Source organism: Eulemur rufifrons, chromosome 4 (assembly GCF_041146395.1).
Source record: "Eulemur rufifrons isolate Redbay chromosome 4, OSU_ERuf_1, whole genome shotgun sequence".
NCBI classification, from domain to species: Eukaryota; Metazoa; Chordata; class Mammalia; order Primates; family Lemuridae; genus Eulemur; species Eulemur rufifrons.
The window spans coordinates 5,207,634-5,227,706 of record NC_090986.1 but is presented as its reverse complement, the minus strand read 5'-3'; positions in this window follow the sequence as shown (position 1 = coordinate 5,227,706).

Below are 20,073 nucleotides of genomic sequence, written 5' to 3'. Positions count from 1 at the left end.
TGTATTCTTTGACATAATAAAATGAAAACAAGACACAGTGACTTTAAAAAATGTGAAAATATAGAAATCTAGGAAAGAAAAGTATCATCCATAGTTTTGTTGCACAACTAGAATTGTCCCCACTTTGGGGTATTTGCTTCCAGCTTTTTAAAAGTTTGTATGTCATAACACATAGCATGTGAGGTCGTTAAATGTGAAATGTTTGATTTCGAGTCAAAAGTGTAGCTTATTATATCTCAAACAAGAAGCAGTACAATTAATCAAAGTGTGTACCTAAACTACCGACACACTTCTGCCATTTTAATGGTAGCTTGTTTATGCCAGCAGCGAAGAAGCCTGCAGAGCGAGTGGTGATGAAATCACTAAAGGCGTTTTCCACAGCTTGTTGAGAATTGAATATTTTTCCTTACAGGAAGGGGTCCAAAGCCTGGGCGAAGTGGTAGTCAGTTGGTGCAAGGTCTGGTGAATACGGTGGATGACAGAGTTTCCAAGTCCAACCTCTGTAGTTTGAGCAGTGTTGTTTGTGCAACATGTGGTTGAGTGTTGTCTTGCAAGAGGACTGGCCTGTCTCTAGTGACCAATCTCAGCTGCTTAATCTTAAGCATCCTCCTCATTTCATCCAGTTGATTTCAGTAGACATCTGCTGTAATCGATTGACCAGGTTTCACAAAGCTATGGTGGACCACCAAACAGACACCATTAGCTTTTTTTGATGAATATTCAGTTCTGGACTGTGTTTCGGCACTTCATCTTTATCCAACCATTGTGCGGAATGCTTGTGATTGTCAAAAATATTACATTTTTCATCACACATAACAATAGGTGTGGAAATGGTTTGCCTTTATGTCGTGACAGCAAAGAAAAAGGCAAGCTTCAAGATGATTTCTCTTCTGACACTCATTGAATTCATGCGGAACCCATCTATCTAGCTTCTTTACCTTGTCAATTTTTTTCAAATGGTCCAGTATTGTTGGAATAATAATGTCAAACCTTGCTGCTAATTTAACATGTAGGTTGAGATGGATTCGCTTCCACCACAGCTTTCAGCTCATCATTATCCACTTTGGTCCCATGTCACCCATGTGGCTCATTTTCAAGTTTAAAGTCACCAGAACAGAACTTCTCAAACCATCAATGTACTGCACATTCATTAGCTACATCCTTCCCAAACACTTTGTTGGTGTTTCGAGCTGTCTGCGCTTCATTGGTTCCACAACAGAACTTGTACTCGAAAACATGAATTTTTGATTTATCCGTGGTTTCACAAAAAGTGCTCTAAAAAAAGTTTGTAAGATAATCACAAGCCAAAACCATGCATTTGAAAAAATGAGGATGTGCCTTCACAATAAAAATAAAAAACGAAGTGTCAAAGTGAAATATCAGAAGTATCAGCTGTCAAACTTAGTACTTAAGGAAATCGGACATTTCATACTTACTAACCTAACCGTGCACGTCCCTCATGCTGCGTGAATTAACTTTATATCATGAAGAGGTGTTCTTGTGCATCTGGGCATTTGGATGGGTTAGAGCCGTGTTCACATGGGGCCTTGTGCAGATTTGGACAGCGCCCATCCAGTTATGGCCCATCAGTTAGCCATAAAAGCCTCTGAAGTACTTTTGGCTCAGGCACCTGAAAAGAAAGGTGTGAGCCTTATTCAAAGCTGACTCGCAAGGGTACCTTGATTGAAGCCACATCGTAGGGAGGGACGCCAAAACCGTGCAGCATCCTGTAAGTGGAAAGAGCCTCACTGCTGGTCTTGAATGGGAGGCAGCGGTGTGAAGCTCTTCCTAAAACCCCACCCACCTCTGGAGCATAGCCAAGCTTGTTGGGCAGGGCAAGGACCATGCAGCGAAGGGGAATGAAATGTCCCATCACCATCAGGGGCCCAAGCAACCTGGGTGAGTGGCCCCATATAAGAAGGGAAAGAAATTTCTCTCAGGTTGGGAAGAGAAGAGGTGTTTTTTTGTTTGTTTTTTTCTCTCAGGAATGGGTCCACTGGCTCTACACACTGCTGTTCTGGAAGTGGAACTCTGTAAGAGATTCCTTAAAAAAGTAACCCAATGACTTTTGCTAATATTTCTTTGGCCAGGATTATGACAGATGGCCATTCCTATTTGCAAAGGAGGCTTGGATACGAGCAGTTTAACTAGGCACATAAGCACCTCAAGTTGGGACTGTCCGAAATGGGGTTTAACCAGCACTATTGGCCACAGAAAGGCTGGACTGCTTAGTGGTTTTGGAAAATCATGGGCATACATTATTTTGATAAAAGTTAATTTTAAAATTTGAAAACAAATTCAATGCCCACCAATGTTGTTTTACATTATCTTCCCTTTCATTACATGATTGGCTTAAGGTTGTACTCTACCAGGTTTTATTTTTTCTTTTCCAAAAAGTGATCATGGAAATGGTATTTTAAAATTTCTTATCTGTTTTGAAAATAACTTTTTCTTGACTTTTTGCATGAATTAATGTTGGCTGCATATAAAATTCTTAGGTCAAACTTTGCTTTGAGATTTCAACTAAATGATGTTAAGCAGAAGTCTTGATTGTTATGATTTATAGACGCCTTCATTTGTCTATTTTTGCCCATAGAATTATTTCTCAGTCTTTGAAAGATATTCCCAAGTGTTGCACATCCCGAATCAGTTTTTCCTGAGACACATTCTGCCTTTTCAATTGATAGATCAAAGCATTTCTTTATTTCAGGAAAGTTTTTTTTTTTTAAGTCTTTAATGTTTTTTCTGTTGCATTTACTTTTGCTTTTGTTTCAGAAACAACAATTATTTGTAAGTTGGTGTGAGGAGGATGCTCTGTGGCTAGCGTGTGCTCCAGCGAAGCCTTCAGGAATTGGAAGAAAAGGCAAGTGGCAGCAGGCAGGTGAGGCATGCTCTTTACTGTTGGGGGGACACAGCAGTGGTGAAATGCATGGCCGAGAATGTGACGAGCCCTTATATATGGCTCTGAACAATAGTGGCAACACGCCATGGGGAAGCGAGATCCCATGGGTTCAATCATGAGATAACACCTTGGTTACAAGAGTGTGCTGACTCATGCCTCCCCGGAAGCCCAGCTAGCCAGTGGGGCTGGGCTGGAGAAAACAGTGCGGCAGGCATCTTAGTTTGGCCTAAGAAACCTGTTGCCTATACAAATGCATTTTCCCTTACATTCCACCCCTTAGGTAATGGGTTTGGCGGCCGACACACGGGCCCATAGGGAGGCCCTTTGGGCACAAAGGCCACAACAACAATACAGGGAACAACACAGTATCACCAGACCATAGCCAGCAGCTCCTAACACTAGAAGGGTCCAACGCCGGGAGGACGAGAGATATTCCCACCATTGCTGTAGTGGGTCTCCAGCTAACTGTTGGATGGCCTGTACCTCACCGTCAACTTCCTTCAGTGCGGAGGAGATATCCTCCTGGTGATCAGTTTTCTACACAACACTCAGTATGTACGACTGCGCATGGGCCTTCTTGAACTGCAGTGAGGAGAGCAAGAGCCATGCGGTTGTGCAAAACCACTTTCCTCATCTGAGTGACTCATCCATCAGGAGGGCCGAAGCCTGCCGGGTTTGATTCAGGGCCCGAGCGGTAGCTCCACTAGGGCATCCACTTCTATCTCTATCTTAATGGCTCCACCCCAGGAAAAAGGATGGCTACTGGGAAAACCACCATGGAGTCAGCTTCACCTGATGCCAAGAGGAGAACACGGCATCCCAGTTATGTGGCTTCTCAGTAAAGGTGCGGAGGACCTTCCCTGGGATGTGTGGCCGTCCCCATTTGCATCTTCCCGTCCAATGAGCAGGAAGATAAAGCCACCCATGTCTGCCACATACCCACAGAAATCCTGGGGGCACTCTATCCGTAGGGACAGTCCCCACCAAAGGTTTTCCCCTCCACCAGCAGGTAGCATAATTATTCTGAGTAATGTTTTCACAAAACTCTTTCAAGATCCATCCCATAGTGCGGTTTCTCAATCCCATTCCCTGTTCCATACATAGAGGGGCCACTTGGCACAATTCTACTTCTTCCCATAGTAGCCACCCCGACCGTCCCAAACAGCATATCACAAAGTGGGATGTGGGCGCGGAGTCTGTCGCAGGTGTTTTTTGACTACACTGTGAATGGGGTGCTAGTCGGTGTCCTGGGGATGCCACGTGGTCAAGAAAGGCCAGTTCTGCAGAGAAGCAGGGGCGATGCTCCAGGGCAGGCCACCGGAGGTTTCCACCGGGAACTCCATGCAGACCCAGCAGTGAGAAATGTTCTCGACTTGAGCATAAGTCCAGGAGGTGATGCTGTTAGCCCGGATTACCCAGGTCAGTAGGAAAGAGCAGATGGGGGACCACTAAGGATAACTCACGTCCTTCAGTCAGCACACAGGCTACCTGTCCATCCTGAGACAAGATTGTGGCTGGAGTTGCCTTTTGTCCTGGGCGATGGTGCCACACAGTCTCACCTATAACAGGTTTGGCGGTCTCAGGTGCCAGACAAGGGGAACCCGGGGAATTACCCAAAGGGCAAGAACCAAGATACCTGTGAGGAGGAGGGTGCCCTTTCCATAGTTGCCCGCTGTGACTGTCACCAATTGCTGCTCAGAGGTGAGCATGGTGGGTGACATGTTGGAGAGATACCCATCCCCCCACAGGGCTAACAGACCAATCTGCGGGGGTTCAGGGCCCGTTATACTCCATGACCGTGTCCGGGTTTTCATCTCTCCTTCCTTGAGGGGAGCTGGGGCCGGAAGCAGAATAGTTTCGTCCTGAGTTACCTGGGGTCGCAGCAACGGGTCCTTGGAGACATCTGTCAATTGGAGGGGAGTGGTCTGTTGTAGGTTAAATAATCTAGGGGGCAGGCCCACCCTTTCAGGGATGCTCATGCAGCGCCCAAATGGCCAGATCCCACCTCCATGTCCAGTGCCAGAGAGATAGGGGAAAAGTCCCACGTTTTAGCTTCCCCTTCAACAAACCATTGTATCGCTCTATCATGCAGCAGCCTGAGGCCGGCAGGGCACGTGGGCTATCCACTCAGTGTCCATTTGGCGTGCCCACTGTTGGACTTCATGTCCCATAAAATGACTACCCCGATCACTTTCTCTAGCGAGGGGCCACCCATATAGAGCAGTTAAATGTTCCAGTGCCCTTATGGTAGATGTTTGTTCAGCCCGGGCCACCGAGTAGGCAAAAAGGAGGCCTAGGCAAAAGGGAGGCTGATAGTGGTATCAACCACTGTGAAGGTGTACACTGCCATGTTAGACCGAGGCAGGGGACTGACACAGTCAACGTGCCATCTCTCCAAAGGACAGTCTCCCTGTCGGACATAGCCAGGAACAGTGGGGAGACGCCTACAACGTGGATACTGTTGGGCACATACCTCACATTGGCGACAAGCCGTCCATAAATCTGCCATAGGTGTGTGTAGATTCCGCCTCTGGTTCACTTGAGCCATAGTCTTTACACCGGCATGGCCCAGGCAACGGTGTAACCACATGGCTTTGTCAGCCGGCAAGGGTGACCTGATCCATCACACTCTTGCCAGGGTGTTGGCCTCATCATTGCCGGGACTGATTAGAGGTCTATGTCCTGAAACATGATACACCCAGACCTCCTTCTGGTGTCCTTGCTGCAGCAAGTCCTCCCACATTGCCTGTCCCCATACTGGGCGGTGCCCTACTAGCCAACCTTGGGCTTTCCATGTAGGTAACCAGACAGTGAGACCCTTAGACATGGCCCAGCTATCAGTGCAGAGACGCAAAGGGGATGGCTCGTGCATAACTACGATCCACATGGCATGCAATTGAGCCCATTGGCTGCTCTGCCCCTGCCCTGTTCAAACCAATTTCATCATGATCCAACTGGATGGCCCTTGCTGTCCACTAGGCTAAAGGGCCACGACTGGATCCATGGGCATACCAGGCCTCCGCTGGAGAGTGACCCTGTCCTGCAAGGAGTGGGCTCTATTCCCTTAGTATTACCACGGTCTGAGGGTCAGCTTCAGACAAAAATTCAACAGGACCCAGTACTGTCTGCAACTCTGCAGTTAAAGGGCTGGAGCTGAACTCTGCTTGTTGCTCCAAGGAAGCCCCCCACCTCGCCAGAGTGGGTGTCTGGGCTACCCCTGATCGTGGGCTGGTTATCCATGACCTCAGCCATCCTGCTATGGGGTATGTGGTGAGCACCAGAACCTTAGACTGCCCAGTTAGAGCTTCACAGGCCTGAAGGGCGGCACACACAGCCGCCAGCTGCTTTTCCACCAAGGAATAGTGCTCCTGGGGGCCCTTCCAAGTCTGGGACCAAAGCCCAATTGGGACACGCTGCTTATGCTGGCATTGCCACAAACCCCAGCCCATCCCACTTGAGTCAACTGTCACATCGAGGGCAAATGGCTATGTGCAGTCTACAACTTTTAGCGTCTGGGCCCGTGCAACAGCCCTCTTGGCTGCCATAAAAGAGGCCTCTGCCTCTGGCGACCATTCCCACTGTGCCCCCTTTTTGCACAATGAATGCAGTGGCTGCAACAGTTGGGCCAAGTGGGGAATGAGTACTACACCAATACCCCAAAGCCCCACAAACACTTGTAACTGTTTCACTGTAGTGGGTCGGGGGAAGGCTTGAATCTTATCTATAACTGCCTTGGGGTTTGCTTTTGTCTTACCCTACCAGACAACACCCAAGAATCTGACCGACAACCAGGTCCCTGGACCTTGGAGTTGTTCACTGCCCAACCCCATTGTTCCAACAGGTTCAAAGACTGGTGGCGGCTTCTATATCTGTAAGGGAATCAGAAGTTAACATTATATCATCAATATAATGAAACAGAAACACTGAGGATGGCCGACTCCATGTGGCCAAATCCTGTGCCACCAAACCATGACATATGGTTGGGCAGTGGAGGTGACCTTGTGGTAACACTACAAATGTCTCCTGTCGGCCTTCCCACGTGAAGGCAAACTGTCTTCACTGTCCATAGCCATGTCTGTGGAGAGAAAGGCGTTGGCCAGGTCCACCACACAGTGGTACTGTCCAAGCACCAGTCAGTTGCTCCCTCAGATCCAGTATTGACGGCACCACGGCATGCAGAGGGGGGCGTCACTTTATTCAGCTCCCCATAGTCTACGGCCATTCTCCAAATTCTGCCCGGCTTCTTAACCCACCAAACAGGAGAGTTGAATGGACTGTGAGCCAGGCATACTATGCCGGCCTTTTCCAGCTGCAGTATGGTTTGTGAAATTTCTTTGTGCCCCCCGGGCAAACGATACTGTGCGTACCACACGATGAGGTGTGGGCAGAACCTGTGGTGGTGATGGGGGTGGCCGCACACCACAGGCTTCACAACCCTAACTCGGAGGCAGAACTCACCTGTGGAGGTGGTTAAGGTTAAGCCACGCAGAATGTCAACACCCAGGGTATATTCCTTCATGGGGGGACATATACACAGTGTAAGGTCTCGGGGTCAAACGCCCTATCCCCAATGGAGTAGTCACTTGTTTAACTTCAACAGTTTGCCCACCACAGCCATCTATGTGGGCTGTCTGCCCAGCAAACCACTCAGGGTTTCCATAGATAGGGAGCAGTGAGGTCCCGTGTCCACCAAGGCCAAAACCCTCTGCACATTCATAGGGGACCAAGGAATAGCAAGTTCCACATGTGGCTTCCAGTCATCTGGAGTCCCCTCCAACTGGGTGCATTGGCCTAACCCCTAGTCTGTATCAAAGAGGGGGTTTCAACCATAAAATCTTGCAGCTGCACTTTGCAGGACTCTTTGCCGGGTGTCCTAGCTCCCCGCCTCTTGGGTGCTTTCAAGAACTGCTGGTGGGGAGCCGGCTGATTCCACAGAGCCAGCAACACCTCATTATGCTGTTTATCTATTTTCTCTTTATCTACTAGATGTGGCCTGCTAGTAGGAGGTCTAGCCACATCTGGGTTCAAGACACCTTCTGGGCTCCTTGTACTGCCTTCTTCTGCAGGGGGCCCTGAGCTCATGGGCCCTTCTTGGGTCTTTGTAACATAAGTACTTGTCCCTTCCCTCCTTTCTGCTCTTCGGCATCTCCCAGAGTCGCCATGGATGTGGTGACCTCATGTATCTGCTTCCCCACATAGGGAGTGAGCACAGCTGCCAGCGTGTTGGGGGAGCTGTGGCTAAGATTGGGTCGCGCATGCATGTAGTGAAGCGCTCCGCATCTGCCCCCGCCAGTTATCTACTGCAAAAATAGCTTGGTGCATTCCCAACTCCTGAAGAATCTGAATTAAGTCCGTGTATGAAGTCCACTTACTCACGGTTTCAGGTAGTTTTCCGGTGTCATCCCATGCTGTGCAGGTGGCAGCCATAAGCCATTCAAGCAAGGCGTGGTCGCCCTCACCACGGTGCTCACTTGTCTGTAACCTCTGCCTCAGGGAAGGACATATAGCCATGGATGCCAATTGCTCTGTCTCCCTTGGGGAGCACAGGACGCTATCCATCCTTTCATGCCATAAATGCAATAACCAGGCAGGCAGAGTCTCCCCAGGACGCTATCTGCACTGTTTCCCCAGTTCCCGCAGCTCCGTGGGGGTGTAGGCAGAGTAAGAGATTTGCTCTGTCACTGTAGGGTGCCTGAGCCAGCCCCCAGCCCTCATCCCCCGTGGGCTGTGCATGCTCCATTCTCTGTTTTATGACTGGGCGGGCTCTCAGCAGAGGGGATGCCTGCCCTCAGTCTCCTGCATACTTGCAGTTTCATCAGCGTCCAAGGTCGGACTGCTCCTTAACTCTTTCTACAACTCCTGCAGGCGGGCTTCCAAATTTTCCTCTATCTCTTATAACTCCCTTACTGTAGAACTAGAAAATATTGTAAAGGGCTAACAGCCTATTTCAGCTTCTGTATCCATGGCGTGCTTGCTTGATGCTTAGCTTGGCATAACAGGCTTCAGAAAAATTGAGAAAAACAAGGCCCCAGGGAGGCGACTGCAAGTTACTTCCTGATGAAGGACTAGGAGTCCCGGGGCTCCAACCAACCAATTAGATAAAAAGGGCAAGACATGATCAGTGTGTGGACAGCTTGTGTGAGGCGTGTGTTTCCCAATATCGCTTGTAAACCAGAGACCAGAGTCTTGTAAACAGCAGAGAGTATAAAAACTCACCTTGTACCACAAGGCGGGGTCCTTGTTCGTGAAGAGGCCACTGCGTTGGTGCTCTGGGACTTGGACCCTAGCTCGAGCTAGCAAATAAACTCCTTTGCCTTTTGCAACTTTGGTTGTTGTGGCTCCCTTGCTCCGTGGGCCGAGGGGAACCGGCTCTAACATTACCTGGGCTTCCTGCCACAGGATGTCCTTATGCTGCTCCTAGAGGGCTGTAAGGAAGAGCTGGCCCACCCAACCAGCGCCGCTCACTCCCTAGGCTGCAGCGACGCCTTCAAGGCCTTTTCCAGGGCTGCAGGGATACATTCCACCTGCTCCCCATCGCAGGGGCCCATGACATGAGGACCATTGCCACTGGCTGCCACGAGCTCATTGGAGGCCACATGTCCTCCGCTGCTGGGGTGTAGGGGACACTTACCCCTCTGGATCTTGCCTACTACACCGAGTGTGAGGAGCATGCTCTGTGGCTAGCGCGTGCTCTGCCACAGGCTTTGGAAATTGGATGAAAAGGCAAATGGCGGCAGGCAGGTGAGACATGCTCTTTATTGTTGGGGGGGACAAAGCAGTGGTGAAATGCGTGGCCGAGAACATGGTGAGCGCTTATATATGGCAACACTCCATCGGGAAGCATGATCACATGGGTTCACACAGAAGATAACACCTTGGTAACATGAGTGTGCTGACTCACGCCTCCCCAGAAGGCCGGCTAGCCAGGGGGCCAGGCCAGAAAAAACACTGCAGCAGTCATCTTAGTTCGCCCTAAGAAACCTGTTGCCTATATGAATGCGTTTGCTCTTACAATTGGGTCTCCTTTGACTTAAACATCTTTCGTTTGACCTTAAAATGCTCTTAAATATTTTGTACTTCCCTGTTTCTTTTGCTCAGTTCCTCAAGCATGTTCTCTACCACATGGAATGATTTAACAGATTCTGTTTTTTTTTTTGCTGCTTTTATTGCGGTCTTCATGTCCGCAAGGCTTTCCCGCTTTCGGTCTGAGTTTGTCAGCCTGTCATTTCGTCTCTATTTGTTCATGTCCTTAACGCCCAACCCTATGTCTCTTCATCAGACTTTTATTTGTGATAGACAATTATTCCTGTAAATTCTTTGACTTCACAGAGATCTAGTTGATACTAATTGTATTAGTTTTCTGTGGCTGCCATAACAAATTGCCATAAATTTATAGTCTTAAAAACAACAAAAAATTTAGTATCTTATGGTTCTGCATGTCTGAAGTAAAATATGTCTCACTGAGCTAAAATAATGGTGCTGGTAGGGCTGTGTTCCTTTCTGGGGTCTCGAGAGTCTCCCCTAGAGCCCTTAGAGTCTAGCTAGAGGAAAAAGCCTCCCTCATCCCTTAGCTCATAGTGCTTCCATCTGAGTCCTCACATGGAATCACTCTGACCTTCCATCTCCCTCTGTCACTTGTAAGGACTCTTATATTAGGGTCTTTATATTAGGCCCACCTGGATGATCCAGGATAATATCCCTACCTTTAGGTCAGCTGATTAACAAACTTAATTCCATCTGCTACCTTAAGTCTCTTTAGCCATGTGTCTTAGTTCGTTTTATGTTGCTGTAACAGAATACCACAGACTGGGTTATTTATAATGAACAGAAATTTATTTGACTCATGGTTCTGGAGGCTGGGAAGTTCAAGAGCATGGTGCCCGCATCTGGCGAGAGCCCTCATTCTGCAATATCCTGTAGTGGAAGGCACAGGGCAAGAGAGGGCCAGACTTGCTTTTGTAACAAAGCCACTCTTGCAACAACTCACACGCTCCCTTGATGATGACATTAACTCATTCATGAAGGCAGAGCCCTCAGGACCTGATCACTTCCTGTTAGGCCCCACTTCCGAGCACCCGTTGCCTTGGGGATTAAGTTTCCAACACATGAACTTCAGGAGACACATTCGAATCATAGCGCTGTGTGTCATAACATTCATTGTTTCCAGGGAGTAGGTTGTGGGCATCTTTGAGAGCCATTATTGTGTCTACAATATGAATTTTCGTCTGGTTTATGGCATATTATCATTGTTAAGTGTTCTTCATTATCTTTTTGTTTCCCGTATGCCTTTTTTCCTGTTATTTCTCCTCCCACATTATCTTTTTGTAGTTTCCATGATGGTTCCTTTAAAAATATGGTCACTTTTCTTTGAGATAATGGATTTTTTCATGGAGTAGCTCTTTTTTGAAGAGTAGTTGGAAGAAAGCCAAGGAGTCTGGGGACACAATTCAGGGGATCTATGAGCTTGAATGGGAAAAATTATCATCTTTATTTTTTTTAATGTATGCAGGCAGCACAGCTCACTGGCATCATTAAATACTATACATTTTTCACCAGTAGAAATTACATATTTTTATATCACTTTACTGTTGTTACAGAAATGCTGAAATGTCAATTGCCTTCACCACTACTTTCAAATTATACCAGTTATTAGGCCCACTGCTAGATCTGATTAATCAGTGTATAAATATTACAAATTTTTAAAAATATTTTGAGATGATATTCCCTGTGTACTCTTTGTGTTTTGTTTCATGCATTTGAAGACATTATTCTGAGAGGGGATCTGTGCACGCCATGAGGCAGCAAGGATGTGGCACAGGAGCAGGCGCGAGGCCCAGGGCTGGAGGTGAGCTGGGAGGGCAGGCACTGTGGGTCCAGCATTCCTGCCTTCCTCCTGTCCTCTCTCCTCCTCTCCGCTGGGTGTGGTCCTCTCCAGACTAACAGGAAGTCTCCCCGACTCACAGCAAAACCCTGCATGTCACAGAATTGAGGTGATTTAGCTTGCACTTCTTCGCTGAACAGTGTCAATGTGGGTTAGGCTCGTACTGACCCTCAGTTTCTCCCCACATGGGTAACAGATAAGCACCTGCTCTTGCAGACGCACACGCCTGTTTCATCTCAGCTTCCTGCCACTACTGCGGTCCACACGTTCAAAGGTGTTTCAGGGTTTGCCCACGCACTCAACCTTGCAGCTCCGATAAGGGCGGGGCTTGGGGTTGCTGATTCACACAGCAGTGTGCCCCGACTCTGGCAAACCCCGGATTCTCTTTACTGCTCCCAAGGTCCACAGAGGGTCTCGCTCATCACATCCTCGTCTGTCCAGTCCCAGGCGCCAGCCACCTGGGGGCCAGTCCTCTCCTGAGTTGTGGCTTCATAAAAGTGGAGATTCCTTTCTGTTTCTCTTTCTTGTAGTTCTTAGTTGATTTCAGAGATGACACACGGGCTAGAGCTTTCTCCTCTGCCCTCTTTAACAGGAAGTTTTTTTTTAGCTTTTCCATAACTTTTTACAAATTGCTGACATTCTCTGCAACAAACACAGATGATACAGAATTGCATAAAGCGGAAACTTCTCCTCCTTCTCCCCACCTAGTCACCTCTTCTAGTGATCATCTAAGAGGCAAAATGGTGTGTATTCCTCATTCTTTTCTCTATGCTTATATAAATATTTTAAGTATTCAGTTCATTTATAATTTGTATTGGTGTATGTGATAAAGTGAAATGTAATTGCTTTTAGCTTTATGAGTGCTAGGAACAGCATCTATACCACAGCTCTTTCCTCTCTCTGGGCTAAATGAAAGAGAGAAAATGAGGGGTGGAAATGTATAAGATGACTGTTTTTATGCTTGAGTCCAGGAGTTCCAGATCAGTCTGGCAACATAGCCAGACCCCATCTCTACCAATAAAAAAGTTTGAAAATTATCCTTGCGTGGTGGTGTCCCAGCTACTCAGGAGGCTTTGGCCCAGGAGTCCGAGGTTGCAGTGAGCCATGATTGTACCACTGCACTCCAGCATGGGTGACAAAGTGAAACCTTGTTTCTAAAATAAATATGTAAAAAATAAAATTAAAAATAACTGTTTTTCTTATTTTTTATATTGGAAAAAATACGTCACATAGAATGTACCATTTTCATTATTCTTAGTGTGCAGTTCTGTAGTGTTAAATACACTCACGTTGTTGTACAACCAGTCTCCAGGGCTCTTTTCATCTTGTAAAACTAAAACTCCGCACTCATTAAACACTAATTACCTAATCCTCTTTTCCCCCGGCCCCTGGAAACCACCATTCTACTTTCTGTCTATGAATTTAACTACCATAGGAACCTCGTATATGTGGAATCATATGGTATTTGTTCTTTGGTGACTGGCTTATTTTACTCAGCAAATGTCATCAAGGTTCATCCATGTTGTAGCCTGTGTCAGAATTTCCCTCCTCTTTAAGGCTGAATAATATTCCATGGTATGTGTATGCCACACACTGTTTTTCCATTCATATGTTGATGGGCACTTGGGTTGCCTCCACCTTTTGCCTGTTGTAAATAATGCTGCTGTGGACAAGGATGTATTAAAATAATGGGGGTTTTCCCCCTATGTATAACTGAACTTTCTCAGAGGTGGCTTCTTTCTGATGAAGTAACTGTGTTTTTGTTGTTGTTGTTGTTTAAAGATAAGACTGAATGTCATGAGTTGTGAATTCAAGTTCCTGCAGTTTCCACCAGACAATATAAATATGAGAAATGGACTGAATCTGAGATGTAGTGGGGAGTGGTGGAGATTGTGGAAAACTGAAGTGTTTATGCTCAGTCACTGGTTTTTAGTCAGCTGATGTAGGGCTCACAAGTACCACCTACTACTTCTGTAACCAAGAATGTTTATCTGTTTTCCTTCTGGTTTTGAGTTTGCAATAAAGACTCCTCAATTTGTTTTAACTTGGAATGTGTCTTGCAGAAATATTGGGAGCATTGGCGGGCATCACTTACAGGTAGCTGAGGTGAAGAACCATAGTTGTAAGGCCACACCATGGGTCTCTGACTCTAATATTCTTTGTAAGTTCTAGAGAACAGATTACGAACACAAGAAAAGGAAAAGATAAATGACAGTGAGAAGCTGATTCCAAACATGGCACATGGGACAGTCGTATGGAAAACTTGTCTCTTATAAAGTAGAAATCGACAACGTTTTTCATGATGGCCAGCCAGATCTTTAATCTGTGTCTCGGAAGGTGTAGAGATCCAAGAATTGGGGGCCTCTGGAACTCTTGGGTCATAAGCACATGAATAAAACCCATCTCAGCGGGGGAAGCTGAGTGACTGGACAGGGAAAGAGGCAACCCCAGCAGTCCAGGCCCCAGGGAAGCAGCTGTGGTTGGTGAGAGAGAAGAGCAGCAGAGTAGCCGTAGCAACATAAGGTGGCATCTCCTCACGAGAACTCAGATTCAGTAATGCAACGATGTGACTGCACTTGCTAAAACTGAATTTGTCTTCGTTCACGACTTTTACCTTCCTACCATGCCACATTTCTGCTGATGATAGAAAATGAAATTGCCATTTTTAGGGTCAGTCACTTTCAGTTTCAAACACAGTCTCCGTTTTGATAAACTCAGATGCTTTGGCCCTCTCCACCTCCCATTTCTACCATTCTCTCTGGTGGGAGAGGGTGTCTGGTTGCTGGGCTGATCTCAGCCTTTGCTGAGCCCATCTGAGATCACCCCATCCATCAGGGCTTGTGTCTTAGTCCATTTGTGCTGCTTTAACAAAATACCCAAGACTGGGTAATTTAAAAAGAGCAGAAATTTATTTCTTACCGTTCTAGAGGCTGAAGTCCAAGATCAAGGTGCTGGCACTGGTGTCTGTTGAGGGCTGTCCTCTGCCTCCAAGATAGTGCCTTGCTGCTGTGTCCTCACATGCCCAAAGGCAGAAACGCCTTCTGCCTTTTATAAGGGTGCTAATCCCATGAGGGTGGAGCCCTCATGATTTAATTACCCCCAAAGGCCACACCTCTTAATGCTGTTGCTTTGGGGATTAAGTGTCACCATGAATTTTGGGGGGGACACTGTCATTCACACCATAGCAGCGTGGGTACCAGCCCCCTTCCCAGCTGCATCTGGCACTACATCCTCATCCCAGCCTCAGGCCTCTTGAGATTTCCAGTAATTCCAGAACTCTGGGTCTGGGCCACGCAGGGTTTTGTGAATATGTCCTGGCTGCCCACCTGGCCACCATTTTTTTGTTGTTTTAGAAGAGGGATTTCTCTGAGAGGTATATACTCTCTCTAGGCTACATCTGGGACAGTGAGGCGTGTTGTCTTCTGCTAGACCCTAGTAGGTTCTGTCCCTACCTGATGCTGGTACTATGCTGCATCATAGGACAGAGCACATACTTAGCCTTTTGCAATTCATGCCTTGACTTTAGGAAGAATTAGCACTTACTGGGGAAGGAGAAAAGAACAAAAAGAGAAGCATTACTAGAGGCAGGACCGGTGTGCTGATTGTTGTTAAAAAAGCAGGAAATATCCATTGTTAGCATCTTCCTATTTCAGAGCCACTCAAATCACACCACCTTGATCCCTGTGCTAGATAACACCTCCCTTTAAATTACAAAAAAAAATTACTTTAAATTACAAAGTTATATGTACTTGTTGGAAGAAAAAAGTCAATCCATACATAAATGGATAATGTAGAAAATAAAAGTCCTCTTTGTTTTCCCACTTCCTAAGTGGAGTTCAAATATATAGATCTTCCAGATTCATCTACACATGTACTAGTCAGTGGAATATGTGTTTTATTTTATTTTTAATTGTTTCCCTTTTTATTGTATTAAGATGTACAACATGATGTTTTTATATTCATATACATAGTGAAATGATTACGACAGTCAAGCAAATTAACATTCCATCATCTCACATAGTTACTGTGTGTGTGTGTGTGTGTGTGTGTGTGTGTGTGGTGGGGGGAGGTTAAAAGTACTTAAAATCTACCCTCTTAGCAAATTTCCAGTATATAATATTTTAACTATAGTCCTCATGCTGTACATTAGATTTCTATGCTTATTAATATTTATCCTGCCTAACCAAAACTTTGTACCCTTTGATGTCCATCTCCCACTTCTTGCACCACACGTAACCACTATTCTACTGTTTCTATGTATTCAAGTTTTTGTTTGGTTTTTAGATTCCATATATAAGTAAGACTACGCAGTGTTTGTGTGTCTGCCTTACTGCATTTTGCATAATGTCCTCCAGGTTGACCCATGTTGTGACAGATGGCAGGGGCTCTTTCTTTTAAAATGCTGAATAATATTCTCTTGTGTATACATACCACAATTTTTTATTTATTCCTCTGTCAACAGACACTTGGGTTGTTTCCGTATCTTGGCTATTGTGAATAATGCTGCAATGAACTTGGATGCACAGATATCTTTACAAGGTGGTAATTTTATTTCCTGTGGGTGTATACCCAGAAGAAGAATTGCTAGGTCATATGGCAGTTTTATTTTTAATTTGTTTGGGAATATCTGTATTGTTTTCTTTTCTTTTTCTTTTTTTTGAGACAGAGTCCCACTCTGTTGCCCAGGCTACAGTGCAGTGGTGTCAGCCTAGCTCACAGCAACCTCAGCCTCCCGAGTAGCTGGGACTACAGGCGTACACCACCACGCCCAGCGAATTTTTTCTGTTTTTAGTAGAGTCGGGGGGTCTTACTCTTGCTCAGGCTGGTCTCAAACTCCTGAGCTCAAGGGATTCTTCTGCCTCAGCCTCCCAGAGTGCTAGGATTACAGGTGTGAGCCACCATGCCCGACCACCTCTATTGTTTTCCACAATGGCTGCATCAATCTACATTCTCACCAACAGTGTGGCCACACCCTTGCCAACTCTTGTTATCTCTTGTCTTTTTGATAATAGCCATCCTATTATTGTGTGAAGTGATATCTCATTGTGGTTTTGATTTTCATTTCCCTGAGGCTTAGTGGTGTTGAGCACTTTTTCACATACCTGCTAGCCATTTTTGTTTCCTCTTTGGAGAAATGTCTAGTCAGGTCCTTTGCCCATTTTTGATTGGATTATTTGTTTTATTGTGATTGAGTGGTGTAAATTTCTTACATATTTTGAATGTTAACTTTTTATCTTATATACGGTTCATGAATATTTTCTCCCAATTTATTGGCTGCCTTTTCACTCTATTGATTGTTTTCTTTGCTATACAGAAACTTTTTAGTTTGATGTATTCCCAGTTGTTCATTCTTGCCAAAGCCAGTATCGAAGAGTTTTCCCATTAGGCTTTCTTCTATGAGTTTCACAGTCCCAGGTCTTACGTTTCGGTTTTTAGTCCATTTTGAGTTGATTTTTATATATGGTATAAGACAAGGGTCCTGTCTTATTCTTCTGCATTCGGAAAGCCAGTTGTCCCAACATCATTTGTTGAAGAGACTGTCCTTTCCCCATTGTGTATTCTTAGTGGCCTTCTCAAAAATTAGTTGACTGTATATGCTTGGGTTTATTTCTGGGCTTTATTCTGTTCCGTTGGTCTATAAGTCTGTTTTTATAAACGTGTGCATTTTTACTGTATATAAATTATACCTTAATTCACCTGACTAAACAAACAAGCAAACAAAAATCCTTGTTCAGCCAATGAACACCTTTCTTTTTGAGCATATTTAATCTGCTGTCTCTCTAGCGTTAGCGTCTGAAGTCCTTGCCGCTCCGGCCCCAACTCCTAGCAATATGCAGCACGTGGTTCACTGAAACTCGGGCCTGCTCTCTTGCCCTTACTTCCCTTTCCTTCATCTCTCAGAGCGTTCTGTACATGCAAATCCATAGCAACCGCAGTAGCAGTGGGACCCAACTGCTGACACCAGCTTCTCTGTCCCAGTCTCAGTTCTAAAGGCCTCACATTTACTCACTCACTCAGTCCTTCTGACAGTCCCTTACCTATCGTGCCATTATTGTCCCCATTTTACAGATTAGGAAACTGAGGCACACAGAGACTAAATCCCTTGCCAATACCCTTCCACTGAACTTGGACACTCGTCCTTCTCGCTCCAGGGTTCCTACACTCACCCAGGAGGCTGAATGATGGCCTCTCCCTCACCAAGCCCTGTGGAACTCATGCATCTGTCAGGCAGTTGTCCCGCAGCCACCATGTGGAGCTGCAAAAGCAGGTCTGTGTGTCGGTCTCTGCTCTAGCTCCTTAAGGGTAAGGCTTTGTGTTCGTGCCTGGCATGTACAGGCTGCTCTATAACTGTTAGTCAGACAGGTGAGCCGGCAAGCCAGGGAGGAGAGTTTATGCCTCAGAAATAACACATGATGGAGAGAGCCTGCACTGCCCGCCAGCTGCCTCCGTGTGAGGGGAAAGAGCACGCAGTCTGGGGTTTGAAGGCCGGTCATGCTCTAGATCCCTCACTTACTAGCTCTGGTATGTCCTTAGTTTCCCTTGCCTCATTGTCACCGGGACAGTCACAGCACTGACTGGGCTGCTGTGAGTGCCAGAGGTGACATCGATTGAGCACCACCAGTTTCAGCCCCCGCCGGACTTTCCTGGCCTTCCCTTCTGCAGGGCACCTCGGAGGAGAGGCGAGGCGAGGCGGACCCAGCCGTACAGCCTAGGCTCAGTTCTGAGAACACTGTTGATTCTGTTTGGAAAATCCAGCTCTGTGAGTAACCATTAGTCCCTCCAACTTTGCCTGTGATGCAAGCTTGTTCACTCCATGCTGAGACCACATCCTTCCTGCCGCTGCTGGGGCTTTGACCGCTATAAATTCATTGCATTTCCTCTCTGGCTGTTCCTGAGTCTGGTGTCTGGGTGAGTCCAGCTACGTGGAGCAGGGCGGGCGAAAGAACTGGGAGAGCAATGGGGAGGGTGCGTGGAGGGGGCACAACTTGTCTCGGTTAATGGACTAAGAATTTCTCCTGCTAGCCTCCAGGTCCGTCCTTCAGCAGTGTTTCTGAAATGTTCTTTTTTGTTTGCCATGATTTGGGCCTCTGTGTATGCAGGTGCAAGTTCGTATGTGGGTGGGGAGAGGTAAAGGTCAGAGCGGAGGGCGCCTAGGGTGAGGGTTAAAGGAACGCAGGGGGGAGGTGAAAGCTGGTATAGACGGAGAGACTGATTTGGTGGCAGCTGGGAGGGGCTGCAGAGCTGAGAGACCTGTCTGGAAACCAGCTCCCCTAGGATACATAAGGGATGGATTTGGGGGTGCTCATGAGGCCAGGAGTAGCAAGGCATGAGTGGAGATAGAAGGGGACAGATGAGTGAATTGGAAGTGTCTTGAACATCGAACTGCAGTCACATAAATTCCCATTTGGGGAGTGTTGCCATTTTCTCGAACCTTTCCCTCTCTTGAGTATCACTATGGCTTTGTGTTGATGTGTTGCTTTGCCAAATAGAGTAAAATGAAGGCATCAGGAAGGGAACAATTCCAAACAAAGCCAACTTGTTCATCCATCCAAACTCTAGGAGATATGGAAGATTAAAAGATACAGCAGGTGATTCCTAGCTTTTGTGGAACTCAAAGTCTAGTTAGGAAAATTATGTTGGTGAACACTGCAATAAAAACATTTGTGATAGATGTTGGGGAAATGTATTTGTCTTTTCACCATCTATTTTATTGTCTCCGTTTTTGTTTCTGTCCGAAACACCTAGTTAAGTCATACCTCTGCTAGAAATCCTGGCCCTGTTCCTTCCTGCCTGCAAACCCCTGGGCAAGTTGCTTAGTCTCCTTAAGAGTCAGTCTCTACATCCATAAAATGGGGCTAGGAATATACACACCTCATAGAGCTTTGTGCAGGTTAGATGAGAAAAAAACATTGGTCAGTGCCTAGCCCATGAGAAGCTCTAAGTAAATATGAGTTATAATAATTATTATAATTGTGAGTTTTGCAAAAAGCCATTAAGGACATGTGTGTGTTTATTATTCCCCCTTATGCACCCGAGTTCCAGTTTCTGTCAATGAACGGATTGAGAGAAGGGCAGTTGAAGGCCGTTCCCCTCCATGGTGCCTTGTTCTCTCTCCTCCCTCCCCAGCCATGTACCTGCTGTGCTGTTATCACCATAGAAACTCATCTCCTGGCCTCTTCCTTCCCTTGTCCCACATCCATCCTCCCTCAGGTCAGGACAGAAGTAAGGAGCCAGAGCCTTCAGTTGGAAGGAACTTGGAAATAATCTCTTCTGCTCGCTCATTTTATAG